We start from the raw sequence: 21,106 nt of genomic DNA, 5'->3' as shown, positions 1-21,106 counted from the left end.
ATATGCTCCAAAAATTCCAGTAATGTACATAGTACCAAAAGTACATAAAAATAAAGAGTGTCCCCTGTAGGGATGGCCGAACGTTTCGCCCCGCGGTCATTTCGCGGCGAATTTCGGCTGTTCGCCGTCTGCCAATCGGCGGACTATTGCCGTCTTTTGCCCGTCGGACTTCCGTGTTTACTGTGTAAAAGAACTTTGACCTATGATGACACATCCATCATGGGGTACAGGACAGCCAATTGAGACATTACAGCACATGGACACTTGGACATTCCCCCTAACTTATAAATAGACCCGATCCGGTGGCCATTTTACATTCTTTCTTCTGTCACTATAGGGAGAGGTTGCTGTGTGGAGCAGGGAGAGACTGCAGTGACCCAAATCGCTAGCTATTTGGTCCACAAAAGTTATTTTCAGGACTGGTATAGGTGTTAGGTGTAGTTCAGGATATAGGTTTGAGGCACTGCTGTGCTACTGATCGCTAGCTATTTGGTCCACAAAAGTTCTTTTCAGGACTGGTATAGGTGTTAGGTGTAGTTCAAGATATAGGTTTGAGGCACTGCTGTGCTACTGATTGTTGCATCAGACTGCCCTTTGTCAGTGTAGAGAGAGGGACAGAACGCTGTGTGCTGCAGGAACAGTCAGTTTAATCATTAGCTGTTACTATTAGGTCCACAAAAGTGCTATTCAAGTTATTGTTCCAGCAGCCTGTGTTTTGTCAGTTTAAATAGGGACAGGCAGGAAGCTGTGTGTGAGGCAGTGAGGGACAGTCAGTTTAATCAGTAGCTGTTACTATTAGGTCCATAAAGGTTCTTTTCAGGACTGGTATGGTAATAGGCTTGAACACGTATAATATTCTTTCTTCCAAATTAGAAAGAATATTATACTTGACTGCTGCCCTTCTGCTGCAGTAGTCCTTTATCAGTATAGGGACAGAGGTACAGTCTGCTAATCATTCACAACCTACTTGTTCCACAAAGGTCCTTATAAGGACTGGTAGGGTATAGGGTACTACAGTACATAGGGTTGAGTGAGGTACAGTCTGCTATTCCTTAAGGACTAGTATAGGTCCACCACATATAGGGTTGAGGTGCACTACTGCTGACTGCTGCCCTTCTGCTGCAGTAGTCCATTATCAGTATAGGGACTGAGGTACAGTCTGCTAATCATTCACAACCTACTTGTTCCACAAAGGTCCTTATAAGGACTGGTGAGGTATAGGGTACTACAGTACATAGGGTTGAGTGAGGTACAGTCTGCTATTCCTTAAGGACTGGTATAGGTCCACAATAAATAGGGTTGAGGTGCACTACTGCTGACTGCTGCTCTTCTGCTGCAGTAGTCCTTTATCAGTATAGGGACTGAGGTACAGTCTGCTAATCATTCACAACCTACTTGTTCCACAAAGGTCCTTATAAGGACTGGTAAGGTATAGGGTACTACAGTACATAGGGTTGAGTGAGGTACAGTCTGCTATTCCGTAAAGACTTGTATAGGTCCAAAATACATAGGGTTGAGGTGCACTACTGCTGACTGCTGCCCTTCTGCTGCAGTAGTCCTTTATCAGTATAGGGACTGAGGTACAGTCTGCTAATCATTCACAACCTACTTGTTCCACAAAGGTCCTTATAAGGACTGGTAAGGTATAGGGTACTACAGTACATAGGGTTGAGTGAGGTACAGTCTGCTATTCCTTTAAGGACTGGTATAGGCCCACAATATATAAGGTTGAGGTGCACTACTGCTGACTGCTGCCCTTCTGCTGCAGTAGTCCTTTATCAGTATAGGGACTGAGGTACAGTCTGCTAATCATTCACAACCTACTTGTTCCACAAAGGTCCTTATAAGGACTGGTAAGGTATAGGGTACTACAGTACATAGGGTTTTGTGAGGTATAGTCTGCTATTCCGTAAGGACTGGTATAGGTCCACAATATATAGGGTTGAGGTGCACTACTGCTGACTGCTGCCCTTCTGCTGCAATAGTCCTTTATCAGTATAGGGACTGAGGTACAGTCTGCTAATCATTCACAACCTACTTGTTCCACAAAGGTCCTTATAAGGACTGGTAAGGTATAGGGTACTACAGTACATAGGGTTGAGTGAGGTACAGTCTGCTATTCCGTAAGGACTGGTATAGGTCCACAATATATAGGGTTGAGGTGCACTACTGCTGACTGCTGCCCTTTTGCTGCAGTAGTCCTTTATCAGAAGAGGGACTGAGGTACAGTCTGCTAATCATTCGCAACCTACTTGTTCCACGAAGGTCCTTATAAGGACTGGTAAGGTATAGGGTACTACAGTACATAGGGTTTGTGAGGTACAGTCTGCTATTCCGTAAGGACTGGTATAGGTCCACAATACATAGGGTTGAGGTGCACTACTGCTGACTGCTGCCCTTCTGCTGCAGTAGTCCTTTATCAGTATAGGGACTGAGGTACAGTCTGCTAATCATTCACAACCTACTTGTTCCACAAAGGTCCTTATAAGGACTGGTAAGGTATAGGGTACTACAGTACATAGGGTTGAGTGAGGTACAGTCTGCTATTCCGTAAGGACTGGTATAGGTCCCCAATACATAGGGTTGAGGTGCACTACTGCTGACTGCTGCCCTTCTGCTGCAGTAGTCCTTTATCAGTATAGGGACTGAGGTAAAGTCTGCTAATCATTCACAACCTACGTGTTCCACAATGGTCCTTATAAGGACTGGTAAGGTATAGGGTACTACAGTACATAGGGTTGAGTGAGGTACAGTCTGCAATTTCGTAAGGACTGGTATAGGTCCACAATACATAGGGTTGAGGTGCACTACTGCTGACTGCTGCCCTTCTGCTGCAGTAGTCCTTCATCAGTATAGGGACTGAGGTACAGTCTGCTAATCATTCACAACCTACTTGTTCCACAAAGGTCCATATAAGGACTGGTGAGGTATAGGGTACTACAGTACATAGGGTTGAGTGAGGTACAGTCTGCTATTCCTTTAAGGACTGGTATAGGCCCACAATATATAAGGTTGAGGTGCACTACTGCTGACTGCTGCCCTTCTGCTGCAGTAGTCCTTTATCAGTATAGGGACTGAGGTACAGTCTGCTAATCATTCACAACCTACTTGTTCCACAAAGGTCCTTATAAGGACTGGTAAGGTATAGGGTACTACAGTACATAGGGTTTTGTGAGGTACAGTCTGCTATTCCGTAAGGACTGGTATAGGTCCACAATATATAGGGTTGAGGTGCACTACTGCTGACTGCTGCCCTTCTGCTGCAATAGTCCTTTATCAGTATAGGGACTGAGGTACAGTCTGCTAATCATTCACAACCTACTTGTTCCACAAAGGTCCTTATAAGGACTGGTAAGGTATAGGGTACTACAGTACATAGGGTTGAGTGAGGTACAGTCTGCTATTCCGTAAGGACTGGTATAGGTCCACAATATATAGGGTTGAGGTGCACTACTGCTGACTGCTGCCCTTTTGCTGCAGTAGTCCTTTATCAGTATAGGGACTGAGGTACAGTCTGCTAATCATTCGCAACCTACTTGTTCCACAAAGGTCCTTATAAGGACTAGTAAGGTATAGGGTACTACAGTACATAGGGTTTGTGAGGTACAGTCTGCTATTCTGTAAGGACTGGTATAGGTCCACAATACATAGGGTTGAGGTGCACTACTGCTGACTGCTGCCCTTCTGCTGCAGTAGTCCTTTATCAGTATAGGGACTGAGGTACAGTCTGCTAATCATTCACAACCTACTTGTTCCACAAAGGTCCTTATAAGGACTGGTAAGGTATAGGGTACTACAGTACATAGGGTTGAGTGAGGTACAGTCTGCTATTCCGTAAGGACTGGTATAGGTCCACAATACATAGGGTTGAGGTGCACTACTGCTGACTGCAGCCCTTCTGCTGCAGTAGTCCTTTATCAGTATAGGGACTGAGGTACAGTCTGCTAATCATTCACAACCTACGTGTTCCACAAAGGTCCTTATAAGGACTGGTAAGGTATAGGGTACTACAGTACATAGGGTTGAGTGAGGTACAGTCTGCAATTTCATAAGGACTGGTATAGGTCCACAATACATAGGGTTGAGGTGCACTACTGCTGACTGCTGCCCTTCTGCTGCAGTAGTCCTTCATCAGTATAGGGACTGAGGTACAGTCTGCTAATCATTCACAACCTACTTGTTTCACAAAGGTCCTTATAAGGACTGGTGAGGTATAGGGTACTACAGTACATAGGGTTGAGTGAGGTACAGTCTGCTATTCCTTAAGGACTGGTATAGGTCCACAATATATGGGGTTGAGGTGCACTACTGCTGACTGCTGCTCTTCTGCTGCAGTAGTCCTTTATCAGTATAGGGACTGAGGTACAGTCTGCTAATCATTCACAACCTACTTGTTCCACACAGGTCCTTATAAGGACTGGTAAGGTATAGGGTACTACAGTACATAGGGTTGAGTGAGGTACAGTCTGCTATTCCGTAAAGACTTGTATAGGTCCACAATACATAGGGTTGAGGTGCACTACTGCTGACTGCTGCCCTTCTGCTGCAGTAGTCCTTTATCAGTATAGGGACTGAGGTACAGTCTGCTAATCATTCACAACCTACTTGTTCCACAAAGGTCCTTATAAGGACTGGTAAGGTATAGGGTACTACAGTACATAGGGTTGAGTGAGGTACAGTCTGCTATTCCTTTAAGGACTGGTATAGGCCCACAATATATAAGGTTGAGGTGCACTACTGCTGACTGCTGCCCTTCTGCTTCAGTAGTCCTTTATCAGTATAGGGACTGAGGTACAGTCTGCTAATCATTCACAACCTACTTGTTCCACAAAGGTCCTTATAAGGACTGGTAAGGTATAGGGTACTACAGTACATAGGGTTTGTGAGGTATACTCTGCTATTCCTTAAGGTCTGGTATAGGTCCACAATATATAGGGTTGAGGTGCACTACTGCTGACTGCTGCCCTTCTGCTGCAATAGTCCTTTTTCAGTATAGGGACTGAGGTACAGTCTGCTAATCATTCACAACCTACTTGTTCCACAAAGGTCCTTATAAGGACTGGTAAGGTATAGGGTACTACAGTACATAGGGTTGGGTGAGGTACAGTCTGCTATTCCGTAAGGACTGGTATAGGTCCACAATATATAGGGTTGAGGTGCACTACTGCTGACTGCTGCCCTTTTGCTGCAGTAGTCCTTTATCAGTATAGGGACTGAGGTACAGTCTGCTAATCATTCGCAACCTACTTGTTCCACAAAGGTCCTTATAAGGACTGGTAAGGTATAGGGTACTACAGTACATAGGGTTTGTGAGGTACAGTCTGCTATTCCGTAAGGACTGGTATAGGTCCACAATACATAGGGTTGAGGTGCACTACTGCTGACTGCTGCCCTTCTGCTGCAGTAGTCCTTTATCAGTATAGGGACTGAGGTACAGTCTGCTAATCATTCACAACCTACTTGTTCCACAAAGGTCCTTATAAGGACTGGTAAGATATAGGGTACTACAGTACATAGGGTTGAGTGAGGTACAGTCTGCTATTCCGTAAGGACTGGTATAGGTCCACAATACATAGGGTTGAGGTGCACTACTGCTGACTGCTGCACTTCTGCTGCAGTAGTCCTTTATCAGTATAGGGACTGAGGTACAGTCTGCTAATCATTCACAACCTACGTGTTCCACAAAGGTCCTTATAAGGACTGGTAAGGTATAGGGTACTACAGTACATAGGGTTGAGTGAGGTACAGTCTGCAATTTCGTAAGGACTGGTATAGGTCCACAATACATAGGGTTGAGGTGCACTACTGCTGACTGCTGCCCTTCTGCTGCAGTAGTCCTTCATCAGTATAGGGACTGAGGTACAGTCTGCTAATCATTCACAACCTACTTGTTCCACAAAGGTCCTTATAAGGACTGGTAAGGTATAGGGTACTACAGTACATAGGGTTGGGTGAGGTACAGTCTGCTATTCCGTAAGGACTGGTATAGGTCCACAATACATAGGGTTGAGGTGCACTACTGCTGACTGCTGCCCATCTGCTGCAGTAGTCCTTTATCAATATAGGGACTGAGGTACAGTCTGCTAATCATTCACAACCTACTTGTTCCACAAAGGTCCTTATAAGGACTGGTAAGGTATAGGGTACTACAGTACATAGGGTTGAGTAAGGTACAGTCTGCTATTCCTTAAGGACTGGTATAGGTCCACAATACATAGGGTTGAGGTGCACTACTGCTGACTGCTGCCCTTCTGCTGCAGTAGTCCTTTATCAGTATAGGGACTGAGGTACAGTCTGCTAATCATTCACAACCTACTTGTTCCACAAAGGTCCTTATAAGGACTGGTAAGGTATAGGGTACTACAGTACATAGGGTTTTGTGAGGTACAGTCTGCTATTCCGTAAGGACTGGTATAGGTCCACAATACATAGGGTTGAGGTGCACTACTGCTGACTGCTGCCCTTCTGCTGCAGTAGTCCTTTATCAGTATAGGGACTGAGGTACAGTCTGCTAATCATTCGCAACCTACTTGTTCCACAAAGGTCCTTATAAGGACTGGTAAGGTATAGGGTACTACAGTACATAGGGTTGAGTGAGGTACAGTCTTCTATTCCGTAAAGACTTGTATAGGTCCACAATACATAGGGTTGAGGTGCACTACTGCTGACTGCTGCCCTTCTGCTGCAGTAGTCCTTTATCAGTATAGGGACTGAGGTACAGTCTGCTAATCATTCACAACCTACTTGTTCCACAAAGGTCCTTATAAGGACTGGTAAGGTATAGGGTACTACAGTACATAGGGTTGAGTGAGGTACAGTCTGCTATTCCTTTAAGGACTGGTATAGGCCCACAATATATAAGGTTGAGGTGCACTACTGCTGACTGCTGCCCTTCTGCTGCAGTAGTCCTTTATCAGTATAGGGACTGAGGTACAGTCTGCTAATCATTCACAACCTACTTGTTCCACAAAGGTCCTTATAAGGACTGGTAAGGTATAGGGTACTACAGTACATAGGGTTTGTGAGTTATACTCTGCTATTCCTTAAGGACTAGTATAGGTCCACAATATATAGGGTTGAGGTGCACTACTGCTGACTGCTGCCCTTCTGCTGCAATAGTCCTTTATCAGTATAGGGACTGAGGTACAGTCTGCTAATCATTCACAACCTACTTGTTCCACAAAGGTCCTTATAAGGACTGGTAAGGTATAGGGTACTACAGTACATAGGGTTGGGTGAGGTACAGTCTGCTATTCCGTAAGGACTGGTATAGGTCCACAATACATAGGGTTGAGGTGCACTACTGCTGACTGCTGCCCTTCTGCTGCAGTAGTCCTTTATAAGTATAGGGACTGAGGTACAGTCTGCTAATCATTCACAACCTACTTGTTCCACAAAGGTCCTTATAAGGACTGGTAAGGTATAGGGTACTACAGTACATAGGGTTGAGTGAGGTACAGTCTGCTATTCCTTTAAGGACTGGTATAGGCCCACAATATATAAGGTTGAGGTGCACTACTGCTGACTGCTGCCCTTCTGCTGCAGTGGTCCTTTATCAGTATAGGGACTGAGGTACAGTCTGCTAATCATTCACAACCTACTTGTTCCACAAAGGTCCTTATAAGGACTGGTAAGGTATAGGGTACTACAGTACATAGGGTTTGTGAGGTATACTCTGCTATTCCTTAAGGACTGGTATAGGTCCACAATATATAGGGTTGAGGTGCACTACTGCTGACTGCTGCCCTTCTGCTGCAATAGTCCTTTATCAGTATAGGGACTGAGGTACAGTCTGCTAATCATTCACAACCTACTTGTTCCACAAAGGTCCTTATAAGGACTGGTAAGGTATAGGGTACTATAGTACATAGGGTTGGGTGAGGTACAGTCTGCTATTCCATAAAGACTGGTATAGGTCCACAATACATAGGGTTGAGGTGCACTACTGCTGACTGCTGCCCTTCTGCTGCAGTAGTCCTTTATAAGTATAGGGACTGAGGTACAGTCTGCTAATCATTCACAACCTACTTGTTCCACAAAGGTCCTTATAAGGACTGGTAAGGTATAGGGTCCTACAGTACATAGGGTTGAGTGAGGTACAGTCTGCTATTCCGTAAGGACTGGTTTAGGTCCACAATATATAGGGTTGAGGTGCACTACTGCTGACTGCTGCCCTTCTGCTGCAGTAGTCCTTTATCAGTATAGGGACTGAGAGTTTTGTCACAGGGTCATTTAAAAAATGACAGGCAGAGGAAGAGGCAGGCCCTTCCGCAGGGGAGGTAGGGGTAGGGCAGGAGCAACAGGCTTGAGCCAAAGTGGGAAGTTGCAGAAGGTGCGTTCAATTACTTTAAAGGATGCACCAGACTTGGTTGAGTGGCTCACTCAGCCTTACTCTTCTGCACCCTCCTCATCCTCTCGATCTGCACCCTCTTCTTCACTCTCTGCTATGTGCACCCCCAAAGACACTACCACCAACGACACCACCACCACCACATACCTTCCGCTTGAGTCACAGGAATTATTTTCCGATCCATATCAAGACATTTCTGATGTGCAGCCACTCTTGGTATTGGATCAGGAAGAGGAGGTAGCAACAACCGCCACTCAGCAGTCTGACGACAGTACCCAGATCAGCCCAAGGAGGAGGTTGGTCCCTGGTGTTGCTGCCTACTCCGAGATCTCTGCTTATAGCGGTGAGGAAGGTGATGTCGATGATGACGTGTCTAGTGATGTCATGTGGGTGCCCACAAGAGAGGAAGAGGAGGGGAGTTCAGAGGGAGATATGGACCAGCAGATAGGGAGGAGAAGCAGGAATAACTTACATTGCACAGGAGGGACAAAGCAGACTGCAAATGTATCAGGAGCGATTCGTCGACCATGTATGGTCACATCTGGCGCTCCCAGGACACCGGCACATGGCTCCGCAGTGTGGGCTTTTTTTAACGTGTCCGCTGCTGACAATAGCGTTGCCATCTGCAATCTTTGCAGTCAACACATTAGTCGCGGTAAGCCCAACACTCACCTAGGGACGACCGCCTTAAGAAGGCACATGAGCAGCCATCACTGAGCCCAGTGGGAGCAACGGAACACACAAAGCCACACTCCAGGCTCTCACCGTCCAGCCTCGTCCTCTACTTCTCCTTCTCCTCTCTCCTCACAATTGTCCTCCACTCCACCTTCCATCACGCCAAGCTCACGTTTTTCTGCAAAAAGGCAGGCTTCCGTGGGCCTAATGTTCGAACGTAAAAAAATGATGACGCTGGATAACCCTCTTGCCCAACGGTTGACGGCTGGCTTGTCAGAACTCATAGCCCGCCAACTACTGCCATATAAACTGGTGGACTCGGAGGCCTTTCGCAAATTTGTGGCCATTGGAACATCACAATGGAAGGTCCCAGGAAGGAAGTATTTCTCAGAGAAGGGCATCCCACAGCTATATGGCCATGTTCAGCGGCAAGTGAATGTATCTCTGGCACACAGTGTCGGTGCCAAGATACATCTGACCACAGACTCGTGGTCTAGCAAACACGGGCAGGGAAGGTATATCACTTTTACTGCCCACTGGGTGAACCTTCTGATGGCTGTCAAGCATGTAACCCGTGGCACCCGTGTAGATTTGGTTTTACCGCCACGGATTGCATGCAGGCCTGGCTCTTCTTCTCCTCCTCCTCCTCCTACTCCATCCTCCTCCCTCTCCTCCTCGGCTGACTCCTCCTTTTCCGCTGCTAGCGTCTCTTCCGCTGCGCTGCCCAAGCTCCCTAGAACCTATTCGACATGCCAGGTTAGACCTTGCCATGCCATGTTGCGTCTGTTGTGCCTGGAAGCCAAGAGCCACACTGGTCCGGCACTCCTTTCAGCTTTGCGTTCACAGGCAGATCAGTGGCTAACACCGCTCAATTTGACAGTTGGTAAAGTGGTGTGTGACAACGGTGCCAATCTGCTTAGCGCATTGAAACAGGGCAAAATCACTCACGTGCCATGCATGGCACACGTCTTAAACTTGGTCGTGCAGCGATTTGTTGTCAAATACCCTGGGGTCCAGGACATCTTGCGGCAGGCAAGGAAAATCTCGGCCCATTTCAGAAGATCTTACACGGCCATGGCTCGCCTTGCTGACATTCAGCAGCGACACAATCTGCCGGTCAGACGTCTTATTTGTGATTGCCCGACGTGATGGAACTCAACCTTCTATATGCTTAATAGGCTGCTCCAGCAGAAACGTGCAGTTAACGTCTACCTGTATGAACTCTGCGGCAGAACATGTTCTGGGGAGCTGGGTTTTTTTCACCGTGCCAGTGGCTGCTCATGCGCGAAGCATGCAGACTTCTGTGCCCATTTGATGAGATCACCAAACTGGTCAGTCGCAGTCATGGCGCCATCAGTGACATGGTACCTTATGCCTTCTTTATGGAGCGTGCATTGCGTCGTGCCATTGATCAAGCTGTGGAGGAGCAGGAGCGGGAAGATGAGGAAGTCGCATTGCTGGATGAATTTCCAGGGGGGGCTACTCTATCTGAGACAAGTCAACAACAGGAGTTTGAAAAGGAGTCAGAGGAGGATGGTGCCAGGGTGGATGAGGAGGAGCAAGAAGAGCATGCTTTAAACCTTTCTGGGATCCCTGTTGTTGTGCGTGGATGGGGAGAGGAGAATGAAGAGGACGACATTATCCTGGATGATGAGCAGGAGCCAGGCCACCACACCGCATCCAGTTTAGTGCAAATAGGGGGCCTTCATGCTCCAGTGTTTTAATAGGGACCCCGTATAAAAAGCATAAGGGTCAAGGACCAGTACTGGGTGGCAACGTACTTAGACCCCCGGTAAAAACACAAAATGGCGGAAATGTTACCGCCGTCACAGAGGGCTGTCAGAATGGAGCACTTCCAGGCCTTGCTTCGAGAAATGCTGCATTCTGCTTTTGCGTGCGCTGGCAGAGGAGCAATTCCCACTCCCAGAGAAGGAGTTGCGGGTACCAATCCAACAGCGCCTGCAAGAAGAGGCCGGTTTGAAGATGTGTTGGTGACTTCGGATATGAGGTTATTCTTTCAGCCGACCCATCGACAGGTGTCATCCGGATCCAGCATCAGGGAACGCCTAGACCGTCAGGTGTCCGACTACATCGGGTTAACGGCCGATGTGGACGCTGTGAGGAGTGATGAACCCCTGGACTACTGGGTGGGCAGGCTTGACCTCTGGCAAGAGCTTGCCCAATTTGCAATCGAACTGTTGGCTTGCCCCTCGTCCAGTGTCCTGTCCGAAAGGACGTTCAGCGCAGCAGGGGGTATCTTGACCGATAAGCGTACTCGCCTAGCTCACGACAGTGTTAACTACCTCACATTTCTAAAAATTAATGAGGCATGAATCTCAGAGGAATTCAACACATGTGACCAGTAGACCATGTATATGTCTATAAACGATTTTTTTAATCGAGCACACAGACCTTCTTTCTTCATTTAGCTCACTTCCTTGCCCAAAAAAAGCACACCGTACTATATGCCCGTACCCTCCTGTTTGAAGAGGTTGAGCTGTGTCATATTTCTACTGGGGCTGCTTATTATGAAGGGCTCCCACCATCCCTGTGCTATGCTGACATCCTCCTGGGGCTGCTTATTATGAGGGGCTCCCACCATCCCTGTGCTGTGCTGACTTCCTCCTGGGGCTGTACCTCTGCTGTGCATATTATGAGGGGCTCCCACCATCCCTGTGCTATGCTCATTATGAGGGGCTCCCACCATCCCTATGCTATGCTGACTTCCTCCTGGGGCTGCTTACGGTGCAGGTGTCAGTGCTGTATATCACGGTGCTGGTGTCAGTGCTGTATATCACGGTGCTGGTGTCAGTGCTTTATGTCACACTGCTGATGTCAGTGCTCTCTATCACAGTGCTGCTGTCAGATCACTCTATCACGGTACAGGTGTCAGTGCTCTATATCACGGTGCTGGTGCTGGTGATCATCTCCTGCACCCTCTTCTTTGCCTACCCTGACCTTCTCTCGCCTCCATTGTCTCAAGAGTCCTGAATTGTCAGAATTTCACAAAGAATGCTTGTAGTTGTCGATCCCAGATTCACTTCATACATGTGTTATGTCATGGTGCTGCTGTCAGATCACTCTATCATGGTGCAGGTGTAAGTGCTCTATATCACGGTGCTGGTGTCAGAGCTTTATGTCACGCTGCTGATGTCAGTGCTCTCTATCACGGTGCTGGTGTCAGTGCTGTATATCACAGTGCTGGTGTTAGTGCTTTATGTCACGCTGCTGATGTCAGTGCTCTCTATCATGGTGCTGGTGTCAGTGCTGTATATCACGGTGCTGGTGTCAGTGCTTTATGTCAAGCTGCTGATGTCAGTGCTCTCTATCACGGTGCTGGTGTCAGATAACTATCACGGTGCAGGTGTCATTGCTGTATGTCACGCTGCTGATGTCAGTGCAGTATATCACGGTGCTGGTGTCAGTGCTGTATATCACGGTGCTGGTGTCAGTGCTGTATATCACGGTGCTGGTGTCAGTGCTGTATATCACGGTGCTGGTGTCATTGCTGTATGTCATGCTGCTGATGTCAGTGCTCTCTATCACGGTGCTGGTGTCAGTGCTGTATATCACGGTGCAGGTGTCATTGCTGTATGTCACGCTGCTGATGTCAGTGCTCTCTATCACGACGATGCTGGTGTCAGATCACTCTATCACGGTGCAGGTGTCATTGCTGTATGTCACGCTGCTGGTGTCAGTGCTGTATATCACGGTGCTGGTGTCAGTGCTTTATGTCACGCTGCTGATGTCAGTGCTCTCTATCACGGTGCTGGTGTCAGTGCTGTATATCACGATGCAGGTGTCATTGATGTATGTCACGCTGCTGATGTCAGTGCTCTTTATCACAGTGCTGGTGTCAGTGCTGTATATCACGGTGCTGGTGTCAGTGCTTTATGTCACGCTGCTGATGTCAGTGCTCTCTATCACGATGCTGGTGTCAGATCACTCTATCACGGTGCAGGTGTCATTGCTGTATGTCACGCTGCTGATGTCAGTGCTGTATATCACGGTGCTTGTGTCGGTGCTTTATGTCACGCTGCTGATGTCAGTGCTCTCTATCACGGTGCTGGTGTCAGTGCTGTATATCACGGTGCTGGTGTCAGTGCTTTATGTCACGCTGCTAATGTCAGTGTTCTCTATCACAGTGCTGGTGTCAGTGCTGTATATCACGGTGCAGGTGTCATTGCTGTATGTCACACTGCTGGTGTCAGTGCTGTATATCACGGTGCTGGTGTCAGTGCTTTATGTCACGCTGCTGATGTCAGTGCTCTCTATCACGGTGCTGGTGTCAGTGCTGTATATCACGATGCAGGTGTCATTGATGTATGTCACGCTGCTGATGTCAGTGCTCTTTATCACGGTGCTGGTGTCAGTGCTGTATATCACGGTGCTGGTGTCAGTGCTTTATGTCACGCTGCTGATGTCAGTGCTCTCTATCACGGTGCTGGTGTCAGTGCTGTATATCACGATGCAGGTGTCATTGATGTATGTCACGCTGCTGATGTCAGTGCTGTATATCACGGTGCTGGTGTCAGTGCTGTATATCACAGTGCTGGTGTCAGTGCTTTATGTCACGCTGCTGATGTCAGTGCTCTCTATCACGATGCTGGTGTCAGATCACTCTATCACGGTGCAGGTGTCATTGCTGTATGTCACGCTGCTGATGTCAGTGCTGTATATCACGGTGCTGGTGTCAGTGCTTTATGTCACGCTGCTGATGTCAGTGCTCTCTATCACGGTGCTGGTATCAGTGCTGTATATCATGGTGCTGGTGTCAGTGCTTTATGTCACGCTGCTAATGTCAGTGCTCTCTATCACAGTGCTGGTGTCAGTGCTGCATATCACGGTGCTGATGTCATTGCTGTATGTCACGCTGCTGATGTCAGTGCTCTCTATCACGGTGCTGGTGTCAGTGCTGTATATCACGGTGCTGGTGTCATTGCTGTATGTCACGCTGCTGATGTCAGTGCTCTCTATCACGGTGCTGGTGTCAGTGCTGTATATCACGGTGCTGGTGTCGTTGCTGTATGTCACGCTGCTGATGTCAGTGCTCTCTATCATGGTGCTGGTGTCAGATCACTGTATCACGGTGCAGGTGTCATTGCTGTATGTCACACTGCTGGTGATCATCTCCTGCACCCTCTTCTTTGCCTACCCTGACCTTCCCTCTCCTCCATTGCCTTCATGCGCTCCACAGTCCTGAATTGTCACAACAATTTCACATATAAAAAAAGAATGCTTGTAGTTGTCGATCCCAGATTCACCTCATACATGTGTTATGTCATTGGCCATGTGGTGGGACTATGTTTGCACAACTAGTAATTATTTTGTGGCTGCAAATTTGACCTGTAGGTTTGCAAAGTTCGCCTCCCATTGAAGTCAATGGGGCCCGCCGCGAACGTTACGTTACGTTACGTTTGCAAAATGTCCCGTCGGAAGTTCGTCCATCACTAGTCCCCTGGGTCGACCGATAATAAGTGGCATAGACACCCTGTTTGCAAGACTGGGTGAATACCTAGATGGTTTTCTTAAACCACTAGTTACACAAAGTCCATCATATCTCAAAGACAGCAGAGACTTGATGGTGCTTTTACAGGATTCAGTAGCAACAGAGGATACCATCATGATTACGGTTGACATTGAGTCTCTGTATACTAATATCCAACATAAAGATGCACTTATAGCATTAAAGTGGGCATTGACAAAAGAATTCAAACTAAAAAAGGTTCAGATAAACTATCTAATCAAAGGCCTTGATCTAGCAATGAGTAACAATTTTTTCTGGGCTAATAATGACTATTATAACCAGATAGGAGGAGTGGCCATGGGGGCACGATATGCTCCCAGTGTAGCTAATATAGTATTGAATAAATGGGAGACAGAAACCATCTATAAAAATATGAGTAAATCTCAAATTTTTTATAAACGATACATCGATGATGTTGTTCTTTTCTGAAAGGGCAAACTAGATAGTTTTGAAGAATTTTTGAATCAAAGGAATGGTAATTACTACGGTTTAAAGTTTACAGCGGAACACAGTAATGTGGAAGTGAATTACTTAGACCTCACTATCATAAAAAAAGGAAAAAAGTTTGTCACTAAAACATACTTCAAAGCCAATGATAGAAATGGTTATGTGCCCACACACAGTTGTCACCATCCTCAATGGATAGGAGCAGTTCCGAAGGGACAATATATGCGACTAAAACGCAACTGTGAGGAAGATAATGACTTCTACTCACAGGCCCAGATACTAACTCTTACAAAACTCTAACGAAGGTGGTGACGCAGGTGTCCCAGATGGATAGCAAACATTATTGGTACCAAAAGTTAAATCTGAATACCAAGGAGCTACAGCTTTTGTGACAGGGTTCAATAGACAGTATAGAGAGGTGGAAGCCATTTTCAAAAAATATTGGTCCATCCTGTTGCAAGGCAAGGACTCGGTATCCATAATTCCACACAATCTTAACCACTTGCCGCCCACCATATAGCAAAATGACGGTGGCAAAGGGGTTGTAATATCCTGACCGGACGTCATATGACGTGATCAGGATATTAAGCTGTAGCGTGCCCCCGGGGGCGCGCATCGCGGCGATCGTTGTTGCGGGGTGTCAGTCTGACACTCTGCAACTACGATCTCGGTAAAGAGTCTCCGACGGAGACTCTTTACCACGTGATCAGCTGTGTCCAATCACTGCTGATCACAGTCTAAATAGGAAGAGCCGGTGATCGGCTTTTCCTCACTCGCATCGGTCAGACGTGAGTAGAGGAGAGCCGATCGGCTGCTCCTCTGACAGGGGGGTCTGTGCTGATCGGTTATCAGCACAGCCCCCCCGAGGATGCCCACACTGGACCACCAGGGACGTCACCAGACCACCAGGAGATGCCCAGCACCAGGTATGCCCCCTAGACCACCAGGGATGCCAGCCAGTGCCCATAATGAATGCCAATCAGTGCCCATAATGGATGCCAATCAGTGCTCACAATGGGCATCACTGATTACAATGCCGCCTATCAGTGCCCATCCATGCCGCCTATCAGTGCCCATCCATGCCCATCCGTGCCGCCTATCCATGCCCATCCGTGCCGCCTATCCATTCTCATCCGTGCCTATCCATGCCCATTTGTGCCACCTATCCATGCCGCCCATCCATGCCAATCTGTGCCACCTATCCATGACAATCCATGCCACCTATCAGTGCCTATTTGTGCCACCTATCAGTGTCTATCTGTGTCGCATATCAGTGCCACCTATCAGTGCCGCCTATCAGTGCAACTTCATTGGTGCCACCTCATTGGTGCCCATCAGTGCCGCCTTATTAGTGCCCGTCACTGCAGCCCCATCAGTGCCCATCAGTGAAGGAGAAAACGTACTTATTTACAAAGTTTTGTAACTGAAACAAAAAAAAACATGTTTTTTTTTCAAGATTTTCGGTCTTTTTTTATTTGTTTAGTAGAAAATAAAAATCCTAGAGGCGATCAAATACCATCAAAAGAAAGCTCTATTTGTGGGAACAAAATTATAAAAATTTAGTTTGGGTACAGTGTAGCATAACCGCGCAATTGTCATTCAAAGTGCGACAGTGATGAAAGCTCAAAATTGGTCTGGGCAGGAAGGTGTATAAGTGCCCTGTATTGAAGTGGTTAAATTCATCTATAGAAGGGCACCAGGTTTGAGAAATAAAATAGCTCGTTATGTCCCAGACCCCCCAAAAATGCTGTCAACTTTTCTGGATGGATCCGGCTTTCATTATTGTACTAGATGCAGGGCCTGCAGACTAACTAGAAAGCCGGGCTCATCTAAGAAGGTTGTTCAGTTTCAATCCCAAGTTACACAAACAGAGTATAAAATTAAACCACTAATCACATGCAATTCAGATCATGTTACATATGTGCTAGAGTGTCCATGCTCAATGCAGTACGTAGGCTGAACAACTAGACAATTAAAAATTAGAATTAACGAACACCTTACGAATATTAAGAAAGGATTTCCCAATCATAGCATGTCAAGGCATTTCAAATCGCATCATGATAGTGACCCTACCCTCTCTAAGTTTTATGGTATTGATAAGATCACAAAACATTGGAGAGGGACACACATGAAAAGAGAAATATCGAAAAATGAAACAAAATGGATATATAAATTAACCACATGCTTACTGGGCACTTAAACCCCCCTCCTGCCCAGACCAATTTTCAGCTTTCAGCGCTGATGCATTTTGAATGACAATTGCGCGGGCATACAACACTGTACCCAAATGAAATTTTTATCATTTTTTTCCCACAAATAGAGCTTTCTTTTGGTGGTATTTAATTACAGCTGGGAGTTTTATTTTTTGCTAAACAAACAAAAAAATTATGTTTAATAGTTTGTTATAAAATTTTGCAAACAGTTCATTTTTCTCTTTCATTGAAGTGCGCTGATGAGGCGGCACTGATAGGCTGCACTGGTGGGCACTGATAGGCTGCATTGGTGGGCACTGATAGGCTGCATTGGTGGGCACTGATAGGCTGCACTGGTGGGCACTGATAGGCATAGTTAAGGCGGCACTAATAGGCACAGATAAGGCAGCACCGATGGGCACAGATAAGGCGGCACTGATGGGCAAAGATGGACACAGATAAGATGGCACGGATGGGTGGCACGGATGGGTGGCACGGATGGGTGGCACTAAGGGGCACTGATAGGTACCACTGATAGATGGGACTGATGGGCACTGATAGGTGGCACTGATAGGTGGCTCTGATAGGTGGCACTGCTGGGCACTGATGGGCAGCACTGCTGAGCACTGATGGGCACTGGTAGATGACACTGATGGGCACGGATATGTGGCACTGGGGTGCAGCACCTTTGTTGAGGCAGATTGTGGGCACTGCTGGGTGGCACTGTGGGCACTGCTGGGTGGCACTGCTGGGTGGCACTGTGGGCACTGCTGGGTGGCACTGATGGGGGGGCACTTATTTTTTAATGAGGTGGCACTGGCAGGGGTTGTCCTTATCACGTAGATAAAGGAGAAAAGAGAGAGAGAGGGGCGCCTCTGGGTGTAGATGTTTCAAAATGTATTTAATTTCAATATAAAAACATAAGATTTTGCACTCACATTTAGTAGGCAAAAAATAGGCATTTAAACACAGAGGGTCGTCTGGTATATCTGATTATGGGACGTCAGCCAGTAATCCGGTCCACATCTGTGATCTTATTGTTCTTTATTGCTCCTGTTCCTTTCGCATGGGGTCCACTACAGGTGTTTTTGCCGGCTTATGGTGGACACAAGATGTGCGGTCTTTGGAACGAGGCTTGGGAGGCAGAGATGACCAGGGCGCGGAGCTGTGACGTCAGAGGGTATGCGACGCGTTTCTTGAGCGTGCGGGTCGAGGTTGTCGTACGACCGCGCTCTTTCATCAGGCAGAATCAGAATAGAACGAAGGGAACTCGGGATTTAAATAGGGGCAGGCTAGAGGCGGTAGGCGTGGTTGGGAACGGACTAGGAACAGGTGAGGGGACGTGGTTACGGCCGAATGTGTGAGGAGGGGAAAAACGAACGAGTAGTGAGGGAGGGGAGTGGAGGAAGAGAGAAAAAAAGGAGGAGAGAGGGCGGGGGCAGCAGCGGGTTGGTAAAAAACGAGAAAGAAACATGTCTATGGGGAAATCTTATGTTTACATCAATAAAAAGTTCTCTGGGAGTGAGATCAAGAGTGGAAAAAATGGAGGGATAAAAATCTATAAAACTCTATATATGTATCAAAGGATAAGAGGGTTAAAACGAGGAGTGTAGGTCTAATTGTATTGGACGTTGAAAATAGTAGAAAACTATAATAATAATAAAAAAATATAATAATGAAAAAATAATACTAAAAGTAACTATAAAAATAAAAATAAAAATGAATATAAGACTAAAAATGACAATAAAATTAAAATAAAAATAAATATAAAAATAAAATAATATAAAAGTGAATATAAAATTAGAATAAAAAGAAAAAAGAAAAAAAAGTAAAAAACAGGAGCGTACACCCACACACATAAACCTACAGGGACATGTGTAGGGAGGGGGGGGGGGAGGGGGGGGGGAGAAAGGAAAGGGGGGGGGAAGGAAAAAAACGGAAGAGGAGGGGAGGGGGGGGGGGGAGGAAAGGGGTTTGGCGGAGGGAGGAGGGGGGGATAGGAAGTATTACATTAATACAAAAAACATTTTCTTGATATACATGGGTACATATACGGACTGGTTTCAATACATGATTTTTTACAACACGTAATTTTTTACATAATTTTTTACAAGATAAGAAGAGAATATCATCACTAAAGAGATACGGTATTGGTAACATAGTATGCATAATAATATATTTGCCTAAAGCATTGGTGACTAGAACGAGCAGATAAATTGCAAAAGATATCTATATAGGTGAGGGGATGTTTTTGTGTAGAGTAATGTTGTGTGATAAGAACGGCACCATGGACATTATGGGCAGCACAGTGGTGTAGTGGTTAGCACTTTCACCTAGCAGCAATAGGGTTGCTGGTTCAAATCCCGACCACGACACTATCTGCCTGGAGTTTGCATGTTCTCCCTGTGCCTGCGTGGGTTTCCTCCAGGTACTCTGGTTTCCTCCCACACTCCAAAGACATGCAGGTAGGTTAATTAGACCCTTTCCAAAAAAATTGGCCATAATATGTGTATATGTATGTCAATGTTGTAAGTGTGTCGGGACTCTACAGGTTAAAGGACCGCATAAATAGCTGCAGATGGACACCGGTGGCAAGAAAAGCGCCATGAGGCGCTTCAGTTCGTATAGGTAGCGCTATACAAGTCATTCATTCATTCATTCATGGACGAATGGGATATCAGAGGATGGTGGCAATTTCGATACACTCGTTGATTCCCCCTGGGGAGAGTGCGTCGAGGGTATAAATCCAGAAAGTTTCGCGAGAGCATAATTTTTTAAATCTTTCCGCTGGAGGGAGATGGTTGGGGATCTGCTCAATGACCCAGACCTTGAGGCCTGATGTGGACCCCTTATGGAGGAGGGCGAAGTGTCTAGGCACGCTATGGGGGTCTGTGCCTCCTTCTATTAGTCTACGATGTTCGCCAAAGCGTTGTCTAATTGTTCTAATGGTGCGCCCCACATATATGAAACCACAGGGACAGCTTAGACCATATATTACAAAATCAGATGAGCAGTTGTAAAATTCTTTTAGTTCATAGGTTTTGCCCTTGGTGGTGAATTCTTTTTGTCCATGATGGACAAATTTACATGTTTTACAGAGTGCTTTGTGGCATTGATACATCCCAATAAGGGGTATCAGTTGAAGGGTTTTGGGAAGAATAGATTGCGTTTTTAATTTACTTGGTGCGATTTTGTTTCTCAAGTTTGGGGCCCTACGATAAGTGACAGATGGTCGAGCTGGGAGTTCAGTTTTCAAATGGGGGTCCTGCTGTAAAATACTCCAGTGTTTTTTTAGGATTTTTTCCATAGTTTTATGTTCATTATGAAAGGTGGTGATGAATCTACTAGAGAAATTTTGTGGGGAGCGATCTGTCTTGGTCGCAGTTTTTTCTGAGAGGCACTGTTTAAAGGCGTTTTCTATGAGCGGGGTAGGATAGTTTTTTTCTTTAAATTTAGTTTTTAAGGTGTTGCTGGATTTGATATAGTCGATTTCTTTGGTGCAGTTTTGCCTTAGGCGCCAAAATTGTCCCTTTGGGATGTTTTTAATCCATTTCGGGTAGTGGCAGCTATTAAAGTGAAGGTAGGAGTTGCCCGCGGTTGGTTTTGTATAATTTTTTGAGATAATAGCATGACCTTCATGTCCCAATTCTAGGTCTAGGAATGCTATGGTTTCAGGGTTGGTATTAGACGTGAAGGATAGGCCATAGGGGTTATTGTTACAATGTTGAACAAAGGGGGGGATTAGGTCTGCTGCTCCATCCCAGATGAGGATAAGGTCGTCTATGTATCTGCCAAAGAAGATTATATTTTTTGAAAAGGGGTTATTTTTGTAGATGTAATGGGATTCCCAGAAGCCCATAGCAAGGTTCGCATATGAGGGCGCGAAATTGGCTCCCATAGCTGTACCTTGGATCT

Source organism: Lithobates pipiens, unplaced genomic scaffold, assembly GCF_037356315.1.
Source record: "Lithobates pipiens isolate NorthernLeopardFrog02 unplaced genomic scaffold, aLitPip1_a1.2 Scaffold_19, whole genome shotgun sequence".
In the NCBI taxonomy this organism is placed as follows: domain Eukaryota; kingdom Metazoa; phylum Chordata; class Amphibia; order Anura; family Ranidae; genus Lithobates; species Lithobates pipiens.
Note: the sequence above shows the minus strand (reverse complement) of the source record.